Source organism: Bombina bombina, chromosome 5 (genome assembly GCF_027579735.1).
Source record: "Bombina bombina isolate aBomBom1 chromosome 5, aBomBom1.pri, whole genome shotgun sequence".
Lineage (NCBI taxonomy): Eukaryota > Metazoa > Chordata > Amphibia > Anura > Bombinatoridae > Bombina > Bombina bombina.
The window spans coordinates 375441539-375464255 of NC_069503.1; the positions used below are offsets into that span (position 1 = coordinate 375441539).

Sequence of the window (22717 nt, forward strand, 5' to 3'; positions counted from 1 at the left end):
AACAGTTATAGCATCAAGTTTAAAATAACACAACTTTTAGCAAAGGTTTGTTCCCATTAGTAAATAACTAAATTTGACATAAAAAATTATAGAGTAACGTTTTTATTCACAGTCAATAAAAATTCTCACAGCTCTGCTGAGAGAATGTACCTCCCTTCAAAGAAGTTTGAAGACCCCTGAGATCTGTCAGTGAACCGGATCATGCAGGAAATATAATAGTAGCTGACTGGAATTTTTTGATGCGTAGCAAAAGAGCGCCAAAACGGCCCCTCCCTCTCACACACAGCAGTGAGGAGAAACGAAACTGTCACAATTTAAAGCAGACAACTGCCAAGTGGAAAATAATGCCCAAACATTTATTTACTCAGTACCTCAGCAATGTAAACGATTCTACATTCCAGCAAAAACGTTTAACATGACAATATTTATTAAAAGGATTAGTGACCTTTAACAGAGTAGTTCCGGTGAAAAACCATTCCCAGAATACTGAAGTGTATACATACATGTCATTATAACGGTATAGCAGGATTTTTTCATCAATTCCATTCAGAAAATAAAAACTGCTACATACCTCAATGCAGATTCATCTGCCCGCTGTCCCCTGATCTGAAGTCTTTACCTCCCTCAGATGGCCGAGAACAGCAATATGATCTTAACTACTCCGGTTAAAATCATAGTAATAAACTCTGGTAGATTCTTCTTCAAACTCTGCCAGAGAAGTAATAACACGCTCCGGTGCTATTGTAAAATAACAAACTTTTGATTGAAGTCATAAAAACTAAGTATAATCACCATAGTCCTCTCACACATCCTATCTAGTCGTTGGGTGCAAGAGAATGACTGGGACTGACGTAGAGGGGAGGAGCTATATCAGCTCTGCTGGGTGAATCCTCTTGCATTTCCTGTTGGGGAGGAGTTATATCCCAGAAGTAATGATGACCCGTGGACTGATCGCACATAACAGAAGAAATACAGCTAACTTCCTTTTTATTTTTTGGGGAAAATCTATGTGCACCATGTTTAAGCCATGTAATCCAAGTACCAATTTCCACTTCGCAACACTTTTCGCACCATTGTTTAACTCCTAAACAACCCACACACTAGTAAATGTTTCAACCACTTTTGATTGGAATATGCATAATCACATGATTTATGACATCAGCCAATCTGATTCAAATATACATTTAAACTATCACTAACGAATCAAAATGCTAGATACTTGTGTCATTGATCACTCATTAGAACTTGTTAGTGCCATTTGTTACATTGTGTATTATACTTTGAAAGTATGTATATGTGAAATTAGTATTAAAGATAAACACTGATGCTGACATTAGGACGCAGTGTAATATTTTAGACAAGGATTTTAAAATTCGACTTGATGTTTGATTCAATATAAATCTTAAGCTGATAGCTCAAAGGGATAGCCCATCTAACATTAAACTGTCATGATTCAGATACAGCAGAAATTAAAATCACCTATTTACTGTTATGCTATTTTCAGTGTATTTCTTCCTTCTCTTGAATTTATTTTTCAGTAAGAAATGTCATTTTATATGCCAGCCCATTTTATAATACCTGTTAAGGGGTGGTTTTTAAAACTAGATTGCAATCAGGAGGGGTTACACAGGTACAGAGAGAAAACTGGCCCCGCTCTTAAAATATCCATTGATTGCAAATAAATACATATGATACCTTGATTACATGCTATATTTGCAATTATTCCTGCTCAGAATAATAATAAATTTACATTATACAGTATACATATAGTGGAATAAACACAGAGATATGAAAGACAAGCAGCTCCAGCTTCCTCCGGTCAGAAATGATGGATAGGTCATCCTCCGATCACGGCTTCCCCCCGGGGGAATCAGTGTCTGATTCAACGGTGTGATTGGAGGAAGCCGGATTCCTCATTTTAGACCCAGGAAGAGGCTTTGCAACGATTGGAGGAAGCTGGAGCTGCTCTCAAGATTAAAAAGTTCCCCCCACCCAACAGGAGTGAAATGTAAATTTTGATTAAATTAAAGTGCCCCTGTTTTTAGTAGAATTTTTAAAAACCGGGCACTTTAGCATCAAAATTTACACTCGCTTTAAACTCTGCAGGTCTTATTCACTATACGTTAGATAATTATTCCATATTTTTATAGGTATTTTAGTGGTATTCGTATATTATTTCTTTAACAAAGTAGTCCATTTAGAAATTAAAAATATAGATAGTTGTTGAATGAGTATTTGCAGTAAAGCAATCTATTCTATATATTTATTTATCGTTTTTTGGTAATGTGTATTCTTTATATATATATATATATATATATATATATATATATATATATATATATATATATATATATATATATATATATATATATATATATATATATAAAAAAAGCTAAAATGAGGTTTTGTACAGGAAGGGTACAATTGCTAAACAAATGTGCCAGAATATCTATGTTTTAATATGTGGTGCCATCTAGTGGCAAAAATGTAAAAGTTCACTGAAAACATTAACTTGCTTGTTTGAACCATCTCAAACATTTAAATGTTTATTAAAATGATTTCTTAACAACAAGAACGCGTCTCATGGAAGTATTCATGTACACATCACTGACACTGCACATGTAAAACACAAAACGCTTGTGCACGAAGCATCTAAAACCTGACTCTACTTTAATTTACAGGTACAGGCAGCTCAGAAAGGAGATTGGTTTATGGAAAATTAAAGATATATTTACTTATTTATCCAGACACTTGTATCACTAAATTTGCTTTCCTAAATATACATATACACACACACATATATATATATATATATATATATATATATATATATATATATATATATATATATATATATATATATATATATATATATATATATATATATAAAATAAACAGGTCCCGCACTCTGATTTGTATACCACAAACTTTTTTTATTAGAACTGTGACATTTTGGGGTCGTTAACCCCTTCCTCAGACAGACACCTGTCATGACTGTCTGAAGGAGGGTTTAACGACATTTACTACCGAGAGCAGCCCGGAAGTTGTTTGGTATAGTGCTTCAAGGTATGTATATACACACACACACACACACATATATATATATACACATATACATACACACGCACGTGATGGATAAAAATGGAGTCATTGTTACGATATTGAAGATCTTTTTCACATTGTACATAAAATTTACAGTGGGGAACGAGGTGTGTCACATCAGCAGTAACATCAGTGATCATGATGTAGATGATACCTCTTATGATGATGTGTGGATTCAATAGTGATATCACAATATTCCTTTTGGTAAACGTGAGCACTATGAATGCCTGTGGATATAGCAAAATACTGGCTGGCAAGATGCCTCCCAGTCTCCAGAAGCTTAACAGAAAAGAAATATTCCAGGCATGACAAGGATCCAAAGCACACTGCCAAAATCACAAGACAGTTTCTAAAGAAAAAAAAAAAACTATGACCTGGCCAAGTAGGTTGCCTGACTTGAATCCAATAGAATACATTTGGAGTATGTTTAACCCCTCGCTACCAGGAATTTCAGAGAGAAAAAAACACCCAAAATACCAGAGAATTTTTAGTAGTAATACAACCCAAGGTATTGATTTAGGCCCATTTTGCTATATTTCATGCCACCATTTCACCACCAAATGAATCTTACAAAAAAAAAAAAGTTAAACTTTTTCACAAACGTTGGGTTTCTCACTGAAATTATTTACATATCGCTTGTGCAATCATGACACAAATGATTGTAAAAGCTTCTCTGGGATCCCTTTTGCTCAGAAATAGACATACATGGTTTCATCATTGGTGGTTTCATCATTGGTTTTTGGTAATTAGAAGGCTGCTAATTGCAGCTGCGCACAACACTACTATTAATACTGGCAGTGAAGGGGTTAATCAGGTATTTTGGAAGGTTAATTTTAGCTGTAGTGAAGGGACTACCATCCCACCCCTTATCCCTCCCAAACAGCTCTTTCCTCCCCACCCACACTCATCCCCACCATCTTAGGCAGATAAGTTGTTTTTTTCTTTTAATTTATAATTAAAAAAAATAAAAAAACATAATTTATGTAAGAACTTACCTGATAAATTCATTTCTTTCATATTAGCAAGAGTCCATGAGCTAGTGACGTATGGGATATACATTCCTACCAGGAGGAGCAAAGTTTCCCAAACCTCAAAATGCCTATAAATACACCCCTCACCACACCCACAATTCAGTTTAACGAATAGCCAAGAAGTGGGGTGATAAAAAAGTGCGAAAGCATATAAAATAAGGAATTGGAATAATTGTGCTTTATACAAAATCATAACCACCACAAAAAAAGGGCGGGCCTCATGGACTCTTGCTAATATGAAAGAAATGAATTTATCAGGTAAGTTCTTACATAAATTATGTTTTCTTTCATGTAATTAGCAAGAGTCCATGAGCTAGTGACGTTTGGGATAATGATTACCCCACCCTTTCCACACAAGAGTCACTAGAGAGGGAGGGATAAAATAAAGACAGCCAATTCCTGCTGAAAATAATCCACACCCAAAATAAAGTTTAACGAAAAAACATAAGCAGAAGATTCAAACTGAAACCGCTGCCTGAAGTACTTTTCTACCAAAAACTGCTTCAGAAGAAGAAAATACATCAAAATGGTAGAATTTGGTAAAAGTATGCAAAGAGGACCAAGTTGCTGCTTTGCAAATCTGATCAACCGAAGCTTCATTCCTAAACGCCCAGGAAGTAGAAACTGACCTAGTAGAATGAGCTGTAATTCTCTGAGGCGGAGTTTTACCCGACTCAACATAGGCAAGATGAATTAAAGATTTCAACCAAGATGCCAAAGAAATGGCAGAAGATTTCTGGCCTTTTCTAGAACCGGAAAAGATAACAAATAGACTAGAAGTCTTTCTGAAAGATTTAGTAGCTTCAACATAATATTTCAAAGCTCTAACAACATCCAAAGAATGCAACGATTTCTCCTTAGAATTCTTAGGATTAGGACATAATGAAGGAACCACAATTTCTCTACTAATGTTGTTGGAATTCACAACTTAAAAATTCAAAAGAAGTTCGCAACACCGCCTTATCCTGATGAAAAATCAGAAAAGGAGACTCACAAGAAAGAGCAGATAATTCAGAAACTCTTCTGGCAGAAGAGATGGCCAAAAGGAACAAAACTTTCCAAGAAAGTAATTTAATGTCCAATGAATGCATAGGTTCAAACGGAGGAGCTTGAAGAGCCCCCAGAACCAAATTCAAACTCCAAGGAGGAGAAATTTACTTAATGACAGGTTTTATACGAACCAAAGCTTGTACAAAACAATGAATATCAGGAAGAATAGCAATCTTTCTGTGAAAAAGAACAGAAAGAGCAGAGATTTGTCCTTTCAAGGAACTTGCGGACAAACCTTTATCTAAACCATCCTGAAGAAACTGTAAAATTCTCGGAATTCTAAAAGAATGCCAAGAAAAATGATGAGAAATACACCAAGAAATATAAGTCTTCCAGACTCTATAATATATCTCTCTAGATACAGATTTACGAGCCTGTAACATAGTATTAATCACAGCGTCAGAGAAACCTCTTTGACGAAGAATCAAGCGTTCAATCTCCATACCTTTAAATTTAAGGATTTCAGATCCTGATGGAAAAAAGGACCTTGTGACAGAAGGTCTGGTCTTAACGGAAGAGTCCACGGTTGGCAAGAGGCCATCCGGACAAGATCCGCATACCAAAACCTGTGAGGCCATGCCGGAGCTACCAGCAGAACAAACGAGCATTCCTTCAGAATCTTGGAGATTACTCTTGGAAGAAGAACTAGAGGCGGAAAGATATAGGCAGGATGATACTTCCAAGGAAGTGATAATGCATCCACTGCCTCCGCCTGAGGATCCCGGGATCTTGACAGATACCTGGGAAGTTTCTTGTTTAGATGGGACGCCATCAAATCTATTTCTGGAAGTTCCCACATTTGAACGATCTGAAGAAACACCTCTGGGTGAAGAGACCATTCGCCCGGATGCAACGTTTGGCGACGGAGATAATCCGCTTCCCAATTGTCTACACCTGGGATATGAACCGCAGAGATTAGACAGGAGCTGGATTCCGCCCAAACCAAAATTCGAGATACTTCTTTCATAGCCAGAGGACTGTGAGTTCCTCCTTGATGATTGATGTATGCCACAGTTGTGACATTGTCTGTCTGAAAACAAATGAACGATTCTCTCTTCAGAAGAGGCCAAAACTGAAGAGCTCTGAAAATTGCACGGAGTTCCAAAATATTGATCGGTAATCTCACCTCCTGAGATTCCCAAACTCCTTGTGCCGTCAGAGATCCCCACACAGCTCCCCAACCTGTGAGACTTGCATCTGTTGAAATTACAGTCCAGGTCGGAAGCACAAAAGAAGCCCCCTGAATTAAACGATGGTGATCTGTCCACCACGTTAGAGAGTGTCGAACAATCGGTTTTAAAGATATTAATTGAGATATCTTTGTGTAATCCTTGCACCATTGATTCAGCATACAAAGCTGAAGAGGTCGCATGTGAAAACGAGCAAAGGGGATCGCGTCCGATGCAGCAGTCATAAGACCTAGAATTTCCATGCATAAGGCTACCGAAGGGAATGATTGTGACTGAAGGTTTCGACAAGCTGCCATCAGTTTTAGACGCCTCTTGTCTGTTAAAGACAGAGTCATGGACACTGAATCTATTTGGAAACCCAGAAAGGTTACCCTTGTCTGAGGAATCAATGAACTTTTTGGTAAATTGATCCTCCAACCATGATCTTGAAGAAACAACACAAGTCGATTCGTATGAAATTCTGCTAAATGTAAAGACTGAGCAAGTACCAAGATATCGTCCAAATAAGGAAATACCACAATACCCTGTTCTCTGATTACAGACAGAAGGGCACCGAGAACCTTTGTAAAAATTCTTGGAGCTGTAGCAAGGCCAAACGGCAGAGCCACAAACTGGTAATGCTTGTCCAGAAAAGAGAATCTCAGGAACCGATAATGATCCGGATGAATCGGAATATGCAGATATGCATCCTGTAAATCTATTGTGGACATATAATTCCCTTGCTGAACAAAAGGCAAGATAGTCCTTACAGTTACCATCTTGAACGTTGGTATCCTTACATAACGATTCAATATTTTTAGATCCAGAACTGGTCTGAAGGAATTCTCCTTCTTTGGTACAATGAAGAGATTTGAATAAAACCCCATCCCCTGTTCCTGAACTGGAACTGGCATAATTACTCCAGTCAACTCTAGATCTGAAACACAATTCAGAAATGCTTGAGCTTTCACTGGATTTACTGGGACACGGGAAAGAAAAAATCTCTTTGCAGGAGGTCTCATCTTGAAACCAATTCTGTACCCTTCTGAAACAATGTTCTGAATCCAAAGATTGTGAACAGAATTGATCCAAATTTCTTTGAAAAAACGTAACCTGCCCCCTACCAGCTGAGCTGGAATGAGGGCCGCACCTTCATGTGGACTTAAAAGCAGGCTTTGCCTTTCTGGCTGGCTTGGATTTATTCCAGATTGGAGATGGTTTCCAAACTGAAACTGCTCCTGAGGATGAAGGATCAGGTTTTTGTTCTCTGTTGAAACGAAAGGAACGAAAACGATTATTAGCTCTGTTTTTACCCTTAGATTTTTTATCATGTGGTAAAAAGGTTCCTTTCCCACCAGTAACAGTTGAAATAATAGAATCCAACTGAGAACCAAATAATTTGTTACCCTGGAAAGAAATGGAAAGTAGAGTTGATTTAGAAGCCATATCAGCATTCCAAGTCTTAAGCCATAAAGCTCTTCTAGCTAAAATAGCTAGAGACATAAACCTGACATCAACTCTGATAATATCAAAGATGGCATCACAGATAAAATTATTAGCATGCTGAAGAAGAATAATAATATCATGAGAATCATGATGTGTTACTTGTTGCGCTAAGGTTTCCAACCAAAAAGTTGAAGCTGCAGCAACATCAGCCAAAGATATAGCAGGTCTAAGAAGATTACCTGAACACAGATAAGCTTTTCTTAGAAAGGATTCAATTTTCCTATCTAAAGGATCCTTAAACGAAGTACCATCTGACGTAGGAATAGTAGTACGTTTAGCAAGGGTAGAAATAGCCCCATCAACTTTAGGGATTTTGTCCCAAAATTCTAATCTGTCAGACGGCACAGGATATAATTGCTTAAAACGTTTAGAAGGAGTAAATGAATTACCCAATTTATCCCATTCTTTGGAAATTACTGCAGAAATAGCATTAGGAACAGGAAAAACTTCTGGAATAACCACAGGAGATTTAAATACCTTATCCAAACGTTTAGAATTAGTATCAAGAGGACCAGAATCCTCTATTTCTAAAGCAATTAGAACTTCTTTAAGTAAAGAACGAATAAATTCCATTTTAAATAAATATGAAGATTTATCAGCATCAACCTCTGAAACAGAATCCTCTGAACCAGAAGAGTCATCAGAATCAGAATGATGATGTTCATTTAAAAATTCATCTGTAGGGAGAGAAGTTTTAAAAGATTTTTTACGTTTACTAGAAGGAGAAATAACAGACATAGCCTTCTTTATGGATTCAGAAACAAAATCTCTTATGTTATCAGGAACATTCTGCACCTTAGATGTTGAAGGAACTGCAACAGGCAATGGTACTTTACTAAAGGAAATATTATCTGCTTTAACAAGTTTGTCATGACAATCAATACAAACAACAGCTGGAGGAATAGCTACCAAAAGTTTACAGCAGATACACTTAGCTTTGGTAGATCCAGCACTAGACAGCGATTTTCCTGTAGTATCTTCTGACTCAGATGCAACGTGAGACATCTTGCAATATGTAAGAGAAAAAAACAACAACATATAAAGCAAAATTGATCAAATTCCTTAAATGATAGTTTCAGGAATGGGAAAAAATGCCAAAGAACAAGCTTCTAGCAACCAGAAGCAATGAAAAATGAGACTTAAATAATGTGGAGACAAAAGCGACGCCCATATTTTCTAGCGCCAAATAAGACGCCCACATTATTTGGCGCCTAAATGCTTTTTGGCGCCAAAAATGACGCCACATCCGGAACGCCGACATTTTTGGCGCAAAATAACATCAAAAAATTACGCAACTTCCGGCGACACGTATGACGCCGGAAACGGAAAATAATTTTTGCGCCAAAAAAGTCCGCGCCAAGAATGACGCAATAAAATGAAGCATTTTCAGCCCCCGCGAGCCTAACAGCCCACAGGGAAAAAAGTCAAATTTTTGAAGGTAAGAAAAAATGATTAAATCAAATGCATTATCCCAAATATGAAACTGACTGTCTGAAAAATAAGGAAAGTTGAACATTCTGAGTCAAGGCAAATAAATGTTTGAATACATATATTTAGAACTTTATAAACAAAGTGCCCAACCATAGCTTAGAGTGTCACAGAAAATAAGATTTACTTACCCCAGGACACTCATCTACATGTTTGTAGAAAGCCAAACCAGTACTGAAACGAGAATCAGCAGAGGTAATGGTATATATAAGAGTATATCGTCAATCTGAAAAGGGAGGTAAGAGATGAATCTCTACGACCGATAACAGAGAACCTATGAAATAGACCCGTAGAAGGAGATCACTGCATTCAAATAGGCAATACTCTCCTCACATCCCTCTGACATTCACTGCACGCTGAGAGGAAAACCGGGCTCCAACTTGCTGCGGAGCGCATATCAATGTAGAATCTAGCACAAACTTACTTCACCACCTCCATCGGAGGCAAAGTTTGTAAAACTGAATTGTGGGTGTGGTGAGGGGTGTATTTATAGGCATTTTGAGGTTTGGGAAACTTTGCCCCTCCTGGTAGGAATGTATATCCCATACGTCACTAGCTCATGGACTCTTGCTAATTACATGAAAGAAATGTACTATTTTTTCTGCAGTGCAGTGATTCCTCCTCAATCCCTCCCAAACTCTCTAACCCTACCCAACCCACTAATGGCAGCCATCTTTGTCGCACTACAGAAAAAAAAATATTAAAAAAACCCCTCTGCTGCTGGGTTAAATTAACTGCATCTACAATGTATTTTATATCAGCAAGGCACAGCATTTCTGAAAGGAGCAGCCCCCACCCTTACTGCTATATGCCTGAAATGGATACCTGGACAGGAGCAGGGCTCATTTTCAGTCAAATTAAAATGTTTAAAAAAAGAAGAAGAAAAAATATATAATATAATATATATATATATATATATATATATATATATATATATATATATATATATATATATATATATATATATATATATATATATAATGTATGTATGTATGTGTGTGTGTGTGTTTGTGTCTTACACTGCTTCATCTGTTAATCATACCACTGTCCACAGTTAGAATGACTGTCCAAGAAAACATGACAATGTTGTGTGTCATAAGCCCTAATAACTGGCTAGTGGCTACTATTTAATCACAGGCAGCAAATTTTATTGTAACTATTTTGTGGTTTGTATTTTTATGCTCCAAGAGTGTATTGGACATTGAGAAACATGTACATTAAGATTCTGTAGTGTTAAATAAACTTTATAATGCAAAATGAAGGCGTTATAGTAATTTATAAGAAAATTGCGATTAAATCGCAATCGCATATACATATACACACATACATACACATACATTCTGTGTATATATATATATATATATATATATATATATATATATATATATATATATATATATATATTTATTTATTTTTTATTTTTTTTTTGTGTAGTGGATCCCTGCGATCGTTACATAGGACACCCCCCATTTCATCACTATTCTGTAGCACAGCGTCGCATCCCTCTCTCTCCCTTCCATTTTTTTTCTGCAGTGTTGGGCCCCTCCCACTACCTCCCCCTCCACTACTGGGCTGCCCACCTGCCTCACGCTTTCCCTCCCACCAGCACCAACAGATTGTTACAGATGGCAAAACATACACACACACGTGTCACTGTCTACAACGATCTGGCATCTGCCTTCATATGGTAACGGAGCACCAATTGTGCTTTGTTACCATATGAAAACAGATGTCTGCAGCTAAGCAACAGCAGCTAGAGATTCCTGAAGCTGCGACGTAGATCTATGCTATGCGGTACAATGGGCTACGTACTGCATGTCGTACATCTACCTCAGATTGGCTGAAAATAATACACCATGCTCCGGCCACCCACTTCAAAAGTATTTTTTTTTTAATAAGCTAACGGTTTGAACTGCTTGGCTTGTAAGCCAATGGTTTTAATTGTTGTTTTGTGGCTAGAGCTCCACAAAACAATTAAAACCATTGGCTTACAAAAAAACAAAAATTACTTTTGAAGTGGATATTAGAATTTCAGCGCTGCACTAAAAAGTTAACTCCCATCTTCATTTCAACTGATGTCTTAAAGGGACAGTGTAAAATTAAAATTTTATGATTTAGATAGGGGATGCGATTTTAAACAATTCAATTTACTTTTATAATCAAAAATTTGATTTGTTCTGCTGGCATATGCTAATTTCTAAACCCTTGAAGGTCATTTTGAAAGGATTTTACCTTTTACTTCTTTCTTTTCTTTTTACTTTGTTTAGGGTCTATTACTTCCTGTCACAGCCCAATAAAGAGGCTGGGGTCTCTAGAGGAAGACATATATAGCTTGACGTCATAAATAGTCTAGAGCAATATGAGCAGGTTTACTGTTCAGTGAATGCTAGAGGAAAAAGTCGTTTTTGGCCCATGCCCTGAAGAGACAGAATGCCACTTAAGATCTCAGCATGTCAGCATCCTTATGTCACTAAAAGCAGTGGTTACACTGAGAATTTCTACTACAAGAAAACAAAAGTAAGCTGTTTGATGAGGGGTTTTAACACAATTTGTTTCTTTTTAGGTTTACTTTGATTTAACACACACACACATTTATTTATAGTAAAGGAGTATCAAATCCCCTTAAACTCTCAAAAAAAGAAAAGGAAAATAAAATGCTATGGATAATATTACATCCATAGAAAAAACATAATTTATGCTTACCTGATAAATTTATTTCTCTTGTAGTGTAGTCAGTCCACGGGTCATCCATTACTTATGGGATTATATCTCTTCCCCAACAGGAAGTTGCAAGAGGATCACCCAAGCAGATCTGCTATATAGCTCCTCCCCTCACATGTCATATCCAGTCATTCGACCGAAACAAGACGAGAAAGGAGAAACCATAGGGTGCAGTGGTGACTGAAGTTTAATTAAAATTTAGAACTGCCTTAAAAGACAGGGCGGGCCGTGGACTGACTACACTACAAGAGAAATAAATTTATCAGGTAAGCATAAATTATGTTTTCTCTTGTTAAGTGTAGTCAGTCCACAGGTCATCCATTACTTATGGGATACCAATACCAAAGCTAAAGTACATGGATGAAGGGAGGGACAAGGCAGGAACTTTAAACGGAGGGAACCACTGCCTGAAGTACCTTTCTCCCAAAAGTAGCCTCCGAAGAAGCAAAAGTGTCAAATTTGTAAAATTTTGAAAAAGTGTGAAGTGAAGACCAAGTTGCAGCCTTGCAAATCTGTTCAACAGAGGCCTCATTTTTAAAGGCCCAGGTGGAAGCCACAGCTCTAGTAGAATGAGCTGTAATTCTTTCAGGAGGCTGCTGTCCAGCAGTCTCATAGGCTAAACGTATTATGCTACAAAGCCAAAAGGAGAGAGAGGTAGCCGAAGCCTTTTGACCTCTCCTCTGTCCAGAGTAAACGACAAACAGGGAAGAAGTTTGACGAAAATCTTTAGTTGCCTGCAAATAGAACTTCAGGGCATGGACTACGTCCAGATTATGTAAAAGTTGTTCCTTCTTTGAAGAAGGGTTAGGACACAATGATGGAACAACAATCTCTTGATTGATATTCCTGTTAGAAACTACCTTAGGTAAGAACCCAGGTTTAGTACGCAGAACTACCTTGTCTGAATGAAAAATCAGATAAGGAGAATCACAATGTAAGGCAGATAACTCAGAGACTCTTCGAGCCGAGGAAATAGCCATCAAAAACAGAACTTTCCAAGATAACAGCTTGATATCAATGGAATGAAGGGGTTCAAATGGAACGCCTTGCAGAACGTTAAGAACTAAGTTTAAGCTCCACGGCGGAGCAACAGTTTTAAACACAGGCTTAATCCTAGCCAAAGCCTGACAAAAAGCCTAAACGTCTGGAACTTCTGCCAGACGCTTGTGTAGAAGAATAGACAGAGCAGAAATATGTCCCTTTAACGAACTAGCGGATAAGCCCTTTTCTAAACCTTCTTGTATAAAAGACAATATCCTAGGAATCCTAACCTTACTCCATGAGTAACTCTTGGATTCGCACCAATATAAGTATTTACGCCATATCTTATGGTAAATTCTTCTGGTAACAGGTTTCCTAGCCTGTATTAAAGGTATCAATAACCGACTCCGAGAAGCCACGCTTTGATAGGATCAAGCGTTCAATCTCCATGCAGTCAGCCTCAGAGAAATTAGATTTGGATGGTTGAAAGGACAATGAATTAGAAGGTCCTGCCTCAGAGGCAGAGACCATGGTGGACAGGACGACATGTCCACTAGGTCTGCATACCAGGTCCTGCGTGGCCACGCAGGCGCTATCAGAATCACTGATGCTCTCTCCGGTTTGATCTTGGCAATCAGTCGAGGAAGCATCGGAAATGGTGGAAACACATAAGCCATGTTGAAGACCCAAGGGGCTGTCAGAGCATCTATCAGCACCGCTCCCGGGTCCCTGGACCTGGATCCGTAACAAGGAAGCTTGGCGTTCTGGCGAGACGCCATGAGATCCAGATCTGGATTGCCCCAACGATGAATCAGTTGGGCGAAGACCTCCGGATGAAGTTCCCACTCCCCCGGATGAAAAGTCTGGCGACTTAGAAAATCCGCCTCCCAGTTCTCCACGCCTGGGATGTAGATCGCCGACAGGTGGCAAGAGTGAGACTCTGCCCAGCGAATTATCTTTGAGACTTCCAACATCGCTAGGGAACTCCTGGTTCCCCCTTGATGATTGATGTGAGCCACAGTCGTGATGTTGTCCGACTGAAATCTGATGAACCTCAGAGTTGCTAACTGAGGCCAAGCTAGAAGAGCATTGAATATTGCTCTTAACTCCAGAATATTTATTGGGAGGAGTGTCTCCTGAGTCCACGATCCCTGAGCCTTCAGGGAATTCCAGACTGCGCCCCAACCTAGAAGGCTGGCGTCTGTTGTTACAATCGTCCAATCTGGCCTGCGAAAGGTCATCCCCTTGGACAGATGGGGCCGAGAAAGCCACCATAGAAGAGATTCTCTGGTCTCTTGATCCAGATTTAGCCGAGGGGACAAATCTGAGTAATCCCCATTCCACTGACTTAGCATGCACAATTGCAGCGGTCTGAGATGCAGGCGCGCAAATGGTACTATGTCCATTGCCGCTACCATTAAGCCGATTACTTCCATGCACTGAGCTACTGACGGGTGTGGAATGGAATGAAGGGCACGGCAAGCATTTAGAAGTTTTGATAACCTGGCCTCCGTCAGGTAAATTCTCATCTCTACAGAATCTATAAGAGTCCCTAGGAAGGGAACCCTTGTAAGTGGTAATAGAGAACTCTTTTCCACGTTCACCTTCCACCCATGCGACCTCAGAAATGCCAGAACTATCTCTGTATGAGACTTGGCAGTTTGAAAACTTGACGCTTGTAACAGAATGTCGTCTAGGTACGGAGCCACCGATATGCCTCGCGGTCTTAGTACCGCCAGAAGTGAGCCCAGAACCTTTGTAAAGATTCTTGGAGCAGTAGCTAACCCGAAGAGAAGAGCTACAAACTGGTAATGCCTGTCTAGGAAGGCAAATCTTAGGTACCGATAATGATCCTTGTGAATCGGTATGTGAAGGTAGGCATCCTTTAAGTCCACTGTGGTCATGTACTGACCTCTTGGATCATGGGTAGGATGGTTCGAATAGTTTCCATTTTGAATGATGGAACTCTTAGGAATTTGTTTAGGATTTTTAAATCCAAGATTAGTCTGAAGGTTCCCTCTTTTTTGGGAACCACAAATAGATTTGAATAGAATCCTTGCCCGTGTTCCGTCCGCGGAACTGGGTGGATCACCCCCATTAGTAAGAGGTCTTGTACACAGCGTAGAAACGCCTCTTTCTTTATTTGGTTTGCTGATAACCTTGAAAGATGAAATCTCCCTTGTGGAGGAGAAGCTTTGAAGTCCAGAAAATATCCCTGAGATATGATCTCCAATGCCCAGGGATCCTGGACATCTCTTGCCCAAGCCTGGGCAAAGAGAGAAAGTCTGCCCCCCACTAGATCCGTTCCCGGATAGGGGGCCCTCTCTTCATGCTGTCTTAGGGGCAGCAGCAGGTTTTCTGGCCTGCTTGCCCTTGTTCCAGGACTGGTTAGTTTTCCAGCCCTGTCTGTAACGAGCAACAGCTCCTTCCTGTTTTGGAGCGGAGGAAGTTGATGCTGCTCCTGCCTTGAGGTTACAAAAGGCATGAAAATTAGACTGTTTGGCCTTTGATTTGGCCCTGTCCTGAGGCAGAGCATGGCCCTTACCTGCCGTAATGTCAGCGATGATTTCTTTCAAGCCGGGCCCGAATAAGGTCTGCCCTTTGAAAGGAATATTAAGCAATTTAGATTTAGAAGTCACGTCAGCTGACTAGGATTTAAGCCATAGCGCTCTGCGCGCTTGGATGGCGAATCCGGAGTTCTTAGCCGTAAGTTTGGTTAAATGTACGACGGCATCAGAAACAAATGTGTTAGCTAGCTTAAGTGCTTTAAGCTTGCTCATAATTTCATCCAATGGAGCTGTGCGAATGGCCTCTTCCAGAGACTCAAACCAGAATGCCGCCGCAGCAGTGACAGGCGCAATGCATGCAAGGGGCTGTAAAATAAAACCTTGTTGAACAAACATTTTCTTAAGGTAACCTTCTAATTTTTTATCCATTGGATCTGAAAATGCACAACTATCCTCCACCGGGATAGTGGTACGCTTAGCCAAAGTAGAAACTGCTCCCTCCACCTTAGGGACCGTCTGCCATAAGTCCCGTGTGGTGGCGTCTATTGGAAAAATTTTCCTAAATATAGGAGGGGGGGGGGGGAAAGGGCACACCGGGTCTATCCCACTCCTTGCTAATAATTTCTGTAAGCCTCTTAGGTATACGAAAAACGTCAGTACACACCGGTACCGCATAGTATCTATCCAGCCTACATAATTTCTCTGGAATTGCAACCGTGTTACAATCATTCAGAGCCGCTAATACCTCCCCTAGCAATAAGCGGAGGTTCTCAAGCTTAAATTTAAAATTAGAAATCTCTGAATCCAGTCTCCCTGGATCAGATCCGTCACCCACAGAATGAAGCTCTCCGTCCTTATGTTCTGCAAATTGTGACGCAGTATCGGACATGGCTCTCCCATCATCAGCGCGCTCTGTCCTTAACCCAGAGCAATCGTGCTTGCCTCTTAATTCTGGCAATTTAGATAATACTTCTGTCATAACAGTAGCCATGTCTTGCAAAGTGATTTGTATGGGCCTCTCTGATGTACTTGGCGCCACAATATCACGCACCTCCTGAGGGGGAGGCGAAGGTACTGACACGTGAGGAGAGTTAGTCGGCATAACTTCCCCCTCGTTGTCTGGTGATAATTTCTTTACATGTAAAGATCGACTTTTATTTAAAGTGACATCAATGCATTTAGTACACAAATTTCTATGGGGCTCCACATAGGCCTTCAAACATAGTGAACAAAGAGATACATCTGTGTCAGACATGTTTAAACAGACTAGCAATGAGACTAGCAAGCTTGGAAAATACTTTCAAATAAATTTACAAGCAATATAAAAAAAAACGCTACTGCGCCTTTAAGAAGCACAAAAAGCTGTCACAGTTGAAATAACAATGAACCAAATTAGTTATAGCAACCAAATTTTCACATTAAATGTATTAAGTTAGCAAAGGATTGCACCCACCAGCAAATGGATGATTAACCCCTTAATACCCCAAAACGGATAACAATTTAATAATTAACGTTTTTATCACAGTCAAACACAGTCACAGGTCTGCTGTGACTGATTACCTCCCTCAAAATGAATTTTGAAGACCCCTGAGCTCTCTAGAGACAACCAGGATCATGGAGGATGAAGTAGAAAGATTGTGACTGAAATTTTTCTGCGCAAAAAAGCGCTAAAATAGGCCCCTCCCACTCATATTACAACAGTGGGGAAGCTCAGTTAACTGTTTCTATGCAGAAACAAAAGCTAGCCATGTGGTAAAAATCATGCCCCAATAAGTTTTATCACCAAGTACCTCACAAAAAACGATTAACATGCCAGTAAACGTTTTGAACATACATTTTAAAAGTTATGAAGTGTTATTAATAAGCCTGCTACCAGTCGCTGTTACTGCAGTTAAGGCTCATACATTACTTCAGTATTAACAGTATTTTCTGAGTCAAATTCCATTCCCTAGAAAATACTTTAGTGTACACACTCATCAGCCTAATACCAGTCGCTAACACTGCATTTAAGGCTGAACTTACATTACATTGGTATCAGCAGTATTTTCTCAGTCAATTCCATTGCTTAGAAAAATAATTTACTGCACATACCTCATTTGCAGGGGGGGCCTGCATGCTATTCCCCTTTTCTGAAGTTACCTCACTCCTCAGAATGTGCGAGAACAGCCAGTGGATCTTAGTTACGTCTGCTAAGATCATAGAAAACGCAGGCAGATTCTTCTTCTAATGCTGCCTGAGAAACAAACAGCACACTCCGGTGCCATTTAAAATAACAAACTTTTGATTGAAGAAATAAACTAAGTTTAAAAACACCACAGACCTCTCACAACGACCTATCTTTAGTTAGGTTGCAAGAGAATGACTGGATATGACATGTGAGGGGAGGAGCTATATAGCAGATCTGCTTGGGTGATCCTCTTGCAACTTCCTGTTGGGAAGAGATATAATCCCATAAGTAATGGATGACCCGTGGACTGACTACACTTAACAAGAGAAAGTAAAGGATTTCAGCATGCTAAAGTATTGAAAAATGTTTTCCTTTATTAACATTTAAAGTGATGGTAAATTTTTCGAATTTCAATAAATATGAAAGCTTCAGTCACTATATTTAAAAAAAATAATATATATATATATATATATATATATATATATATATATATATATATATATATATATATATATATATATATATATATATATATATAAGTTTAAAAAATAAAGGCCTAGATTTAGAGTTGGGCGGTAGCCGTCAAAACCAGCGTTAGAGGCTCCTAACGCTGGTTTTGGGCTACCGCCGGTATTTAGAGTCAGTCATTAAAGGGTCTAAAGCTCACTTTCCAGCCGCGACTTTTCCATACCGCAGATCCCCTTACGTCATTTGCGTATCCTATCTTTTCAATGGGATCTTTCTAACGCTGGTATTTAGAGTTGTGGCTGAAGTGAGCGTTAGAAATCTAACGACAAAACTCCAGCCGCAGAAAAAAAGTCAGTAGTTAAGAGCTTTCTGGGCTAACGCCGGTTTATAAAGCTCTTAACTACTGTGCTCTAAAGTACACTAACACCCATAAACTACCTATGTACCCCTAAACCGAGGTCCCCCCACATCGCCGCCACTCGATTAAATTTTTTTAACCCCTAATCTGCCGACCGCCACCTAAGTTATACTTATGTATTCTATTGGCTGTTCCAATCAGAGTTTTCCTACCTTAATTCCATTTGGCTGATAGAATCCTATCCCTAAAAAAATAAAACTTAGCTTTGAACTTTAATTTAGAATAGGGTAGGGCATTTTTTTATTTTGGGGGGCTTTGTTATTTTATTAGGGGGCTTAGAGTAGGTGTAATTAGTTTAAAATTGTTGTAATATTTTTCTAATGTTTGTAAATATTTTTTTATTTTTTGTAACAGTTCTTTTTTTTTTTGTACTTTAGTTAGTTTATTTAATTGTAGTTATTTGTAGGTATTGTATTTAATTAATTTATTGATAGTGTAGTGTTAGGTTTAATTGTAACTTAGGTTAGGATTTATTTTACAGGTAATTTTGTAATTATTTTAACTAGGTAACTATTTAATAGTTAACTATTTAATAGCTATTGTACCTGGTTAATATAATTACAAAGTTGCCTGTAAAATAAATATTAATCCTAAAATAGCTACAATATAATTATAATTTATATTGTAGCTATATTAGGGTTTATTTTACAGGTAAGTATTTAGCTTTAAATAGGAATAATTTATTTAATAAGAGTTAATTTATTTCGTTAGATTAAAATTATATTTAATTTAGGGGGGTGGTAGGGTTAGGGTTAGAATTAGCTTTAGGGGTTAATACATTTATTAAAATAGCGGTGAGCTCCAGTCGGCAGATTAGGGGTTAATGTTTGAAGTTAGGTGTCGGCGATGTTAGGGAGGGCAGATTAGGGGTTAATACTATTTATTATAGGGTTATTGAGGCGGGAGTGAGGCGGATTAGGAGTTAATAACTTTATTATAATAGCGGCGCGGTCCGGTCGGCAGATTAGGGGTTAATAAGTGTAGGCAGGTGGAGGCGACGTTGTGGGGGGCAGATTAGGGGTTAATTAATATAATATAGGGGTCGGCGGTGTTAGGGGCAGCAGATTAGGGGTACATAGGGATAATGTAAGTAGCGCCGGTTTACGGAGCGGCAGATTAGGGGTTAAAAAAATATGCAGGTGTCAGCGATAGCGGGGGCGGCAGATTAGAGGTTAATAAGTGTAAGGTTAGGGGTGTGTAGACTCGGGGTACATGTTAGGGTGTTAGGTGCAGACATAGGAAGTGTTTCCCCATAGAAAACAATGGGGCTGCGTTAGGAGCTGAACGCGGCTTTTTTGCAAGTGTTAGGTTTTTTTTCAGCTCAAACAGCCCCATTGTTTTCTATGGGGGAATCGTGCACGAGCACGTTTTTGAAGCTGGCCGCGTCCGTAAGCACCGCTGGTATCGAGAGTTGCAGTGGCGTTAAATTATGCTCTACGCTCCCTTTTTGGAGCCTAACGCACTGAAAACCCAGCCATTCTGTGAACTCTAAAATACCAGCGGTATTTAAAAAGGTGTGGCCAGAAAAAAGCACACGTAGCTAACGCACCCCTTTGGCCACAAAACTCTAAATCTAGGCGAAAGTTAGGGAGAAAAACTATGACCTAGATTTGGAGTTTGGCGTTAGCCGTGAAAACCAGCGTTCGAGGCTCCTAACGCTGGTTTTAGGCTACCGCCGGTATTTGGAGTCACTCAAAATAGGGTCCAACGCTCACTTTTCAGCCGCGACTTTTCCATACCGCAGATCCCCTTACGTAAATTGCGTATCAATGGGATTTTTCTAACTCCGGTATTTCGAGTCGTTTCTGAAGTGAGCGTTAGACATCTAACGACAAAACTCCAGCCGCAGGAAAAAAGTCAGTAGTTAAGAGCTTTCTGGGCTAACGCCGGTTTATAAAGCTCTTAACTACTGTACTCTAAAGTACACTAACACCCATAAACTACCTATGTACCCCTAAACCGAGGTCCCCCCACATCGCCGCCACTCGATTAAATTTTTTTAACCCCTAATCTGCCGACCGCCACCTACGTTATACTTATGTACCCCTAATCTGCTGCCCCTAACACCGTCGACCCCTATATTATATTTATTAACCCCTAATCTGCCCCCCTCAACGTCGCCTCCACCTGCCTACACTTATTAACCCCTAATCTGCCGACCGGACCTGAGCGCTACTATAATAAAGTTATTACCCCCTAATCCGCCTCACTAACCCTATAATAAATAGTATTAACCCCTAATCTGCCCTCCCTAACATCGCCGACACCTAACTTCAATTATTAACCCCTAATCTGCCGACCGGAGCTCACCGCTACTCTAATAAATGTATTAACCCCTAAAGCTAAGTCTAACCCTAACACTAACACCCCCCTAAGTTAAATATAATTTACATCTAACGAAATTAATTATCTCTTATTAAATAAATTATTCCTATTTAAAGCTAAATACTTACCTGTAAAATAAATCCTAATATAGCTACAATATAAATTATAATTGTATTATAGCTATTTTAGGATTAATATTTATTTGACAGGCAACTTTGTAATTATTTTAACCAGGTACAATAGCTATTAAATAGTTAAGAACTATTTAATAGCTAAAATAGTTAAAATAATTACAAAATTACCTGTAAAATAAATACTAACCTAAGTTACAATTAAACCTAACACTACACTATCAATAAATTAATTAAATAAACTACCTACAATTACCCTAACACTACACTATCAATAAATTAATTAAATACAATTCCTACAAATAAATACAATGAAATAAACTAACTAAAGTACAAAAAATAAAAAAACTAAGTTACAAAAAATAAAAAAATATTTACAAACATAAGAAAAATATTACAACAATTTTAAACTAATTACACCTACTCTAAGCCCCCTAACAAAACAACAACGCCCCCCAAAATAAAAAATGCCCTACCCTATTCTAAATTAATAAAGTTAAAAGCTCTTTTACCTTACCAGCCCTGAACAGGGCCCTTTGCGGGGCATGCCCCAAAGAATTCAGCTCTTTTGCCTGTAAAAAAAAAAAAAAAAAAAAAACATACAATACCCCCCCCCCAACATTACAACCCACCACCCACATACCCCTAATCTAACCCAAACCCCCCTTAAATAAACCTAACACTAAGCCCCTGAAGATCATCCTACCTTGTCTTCACCTCACCAGGTATCACCGATCCGTCCTGGCTCCAAAATCTTCATCCAACCCAAGCGGGGGTTGGCGATCCATCATCCGGTGGCTGAAGAGGTCCAGAAGAGGCTCCAAAGTCTTCATCCTATCCGGGAAGAAGAGGCGATCCGGACCGGCAACCATCTTGATCCAAGCGGCATCTTCTATCTTCATCCGATGATGACCGGCTCCATCCTGAAGACCTCCACCGCGGACCCATCTTCTTCCGGCGACGTCCAACTGAAGAATGACGGTTCCTTTAAAGTGAATGTAAATTTTGATGTTTAAGTGCCCGGTTTTTAAAACTTTGATTAAAAACAGGGGCACTTTAATTCATCAAAATTTACATTTCACTCCTGTTGTGACAAAAAACTTACCTTTTAAACTTCACAGCAGCTGCTGCTTCCTCCGGTCTCACAAGCCATTTCTGATGTCAGAAATGATTGATAGGTCATCCTCCAATCACAGATTCCCCCCGGGGGATTCAGTGTCTGATTCACTGCTGTGATTGGAGGAAGCCAGATACCTCATTTTAGACCCAGGAAGAGGCTTTGAAACAGGTGGAGGAAGCTGGAGCTGCTGTGAAGATTAAAAAGTAAGTTTATTTTCACAACAGGAGTGAAATGAAAATATTTATGAATTAAAGTGCCCCTGTTTTTAATCAAAGTTTTAAAAACCGGGCACTTTAGCATCAAAATTTACATTCACTTTAAGGGACGTCATCCAAGATGGCGTCCCTCGAATTCCGATTGGCTGATAGGATTCTATCAGCCAATCGGAATTAAAGGTAGGAATATTCCGATTGGCTGATGGAATCAGCCAATCAGAATCAAGTTCAATCCGATTGGCTGATCCAATCAGCCTATCAGATTGAGCTTGCATTCTATTGGCTGATCGGAACAGCCAATAGAATGCGAGCTCAATC

The 22717-nt window shown here is 39.0% G+C and overlaps 1 protein-coding gene across 1 annotated transcript in view; it reads right to left on the minus strand.

The window, feature by feature from the left end:
- ANKRD28 (ankyrin repeat domain 28) overlaps positions 1-22717 on the minus strand; it is a 1012368-nt gene that overhangs the window by 956437 nt on the left and 33214 nt on the right. The gene's annotated exons all lie outside the window — the stretch shown is intronic.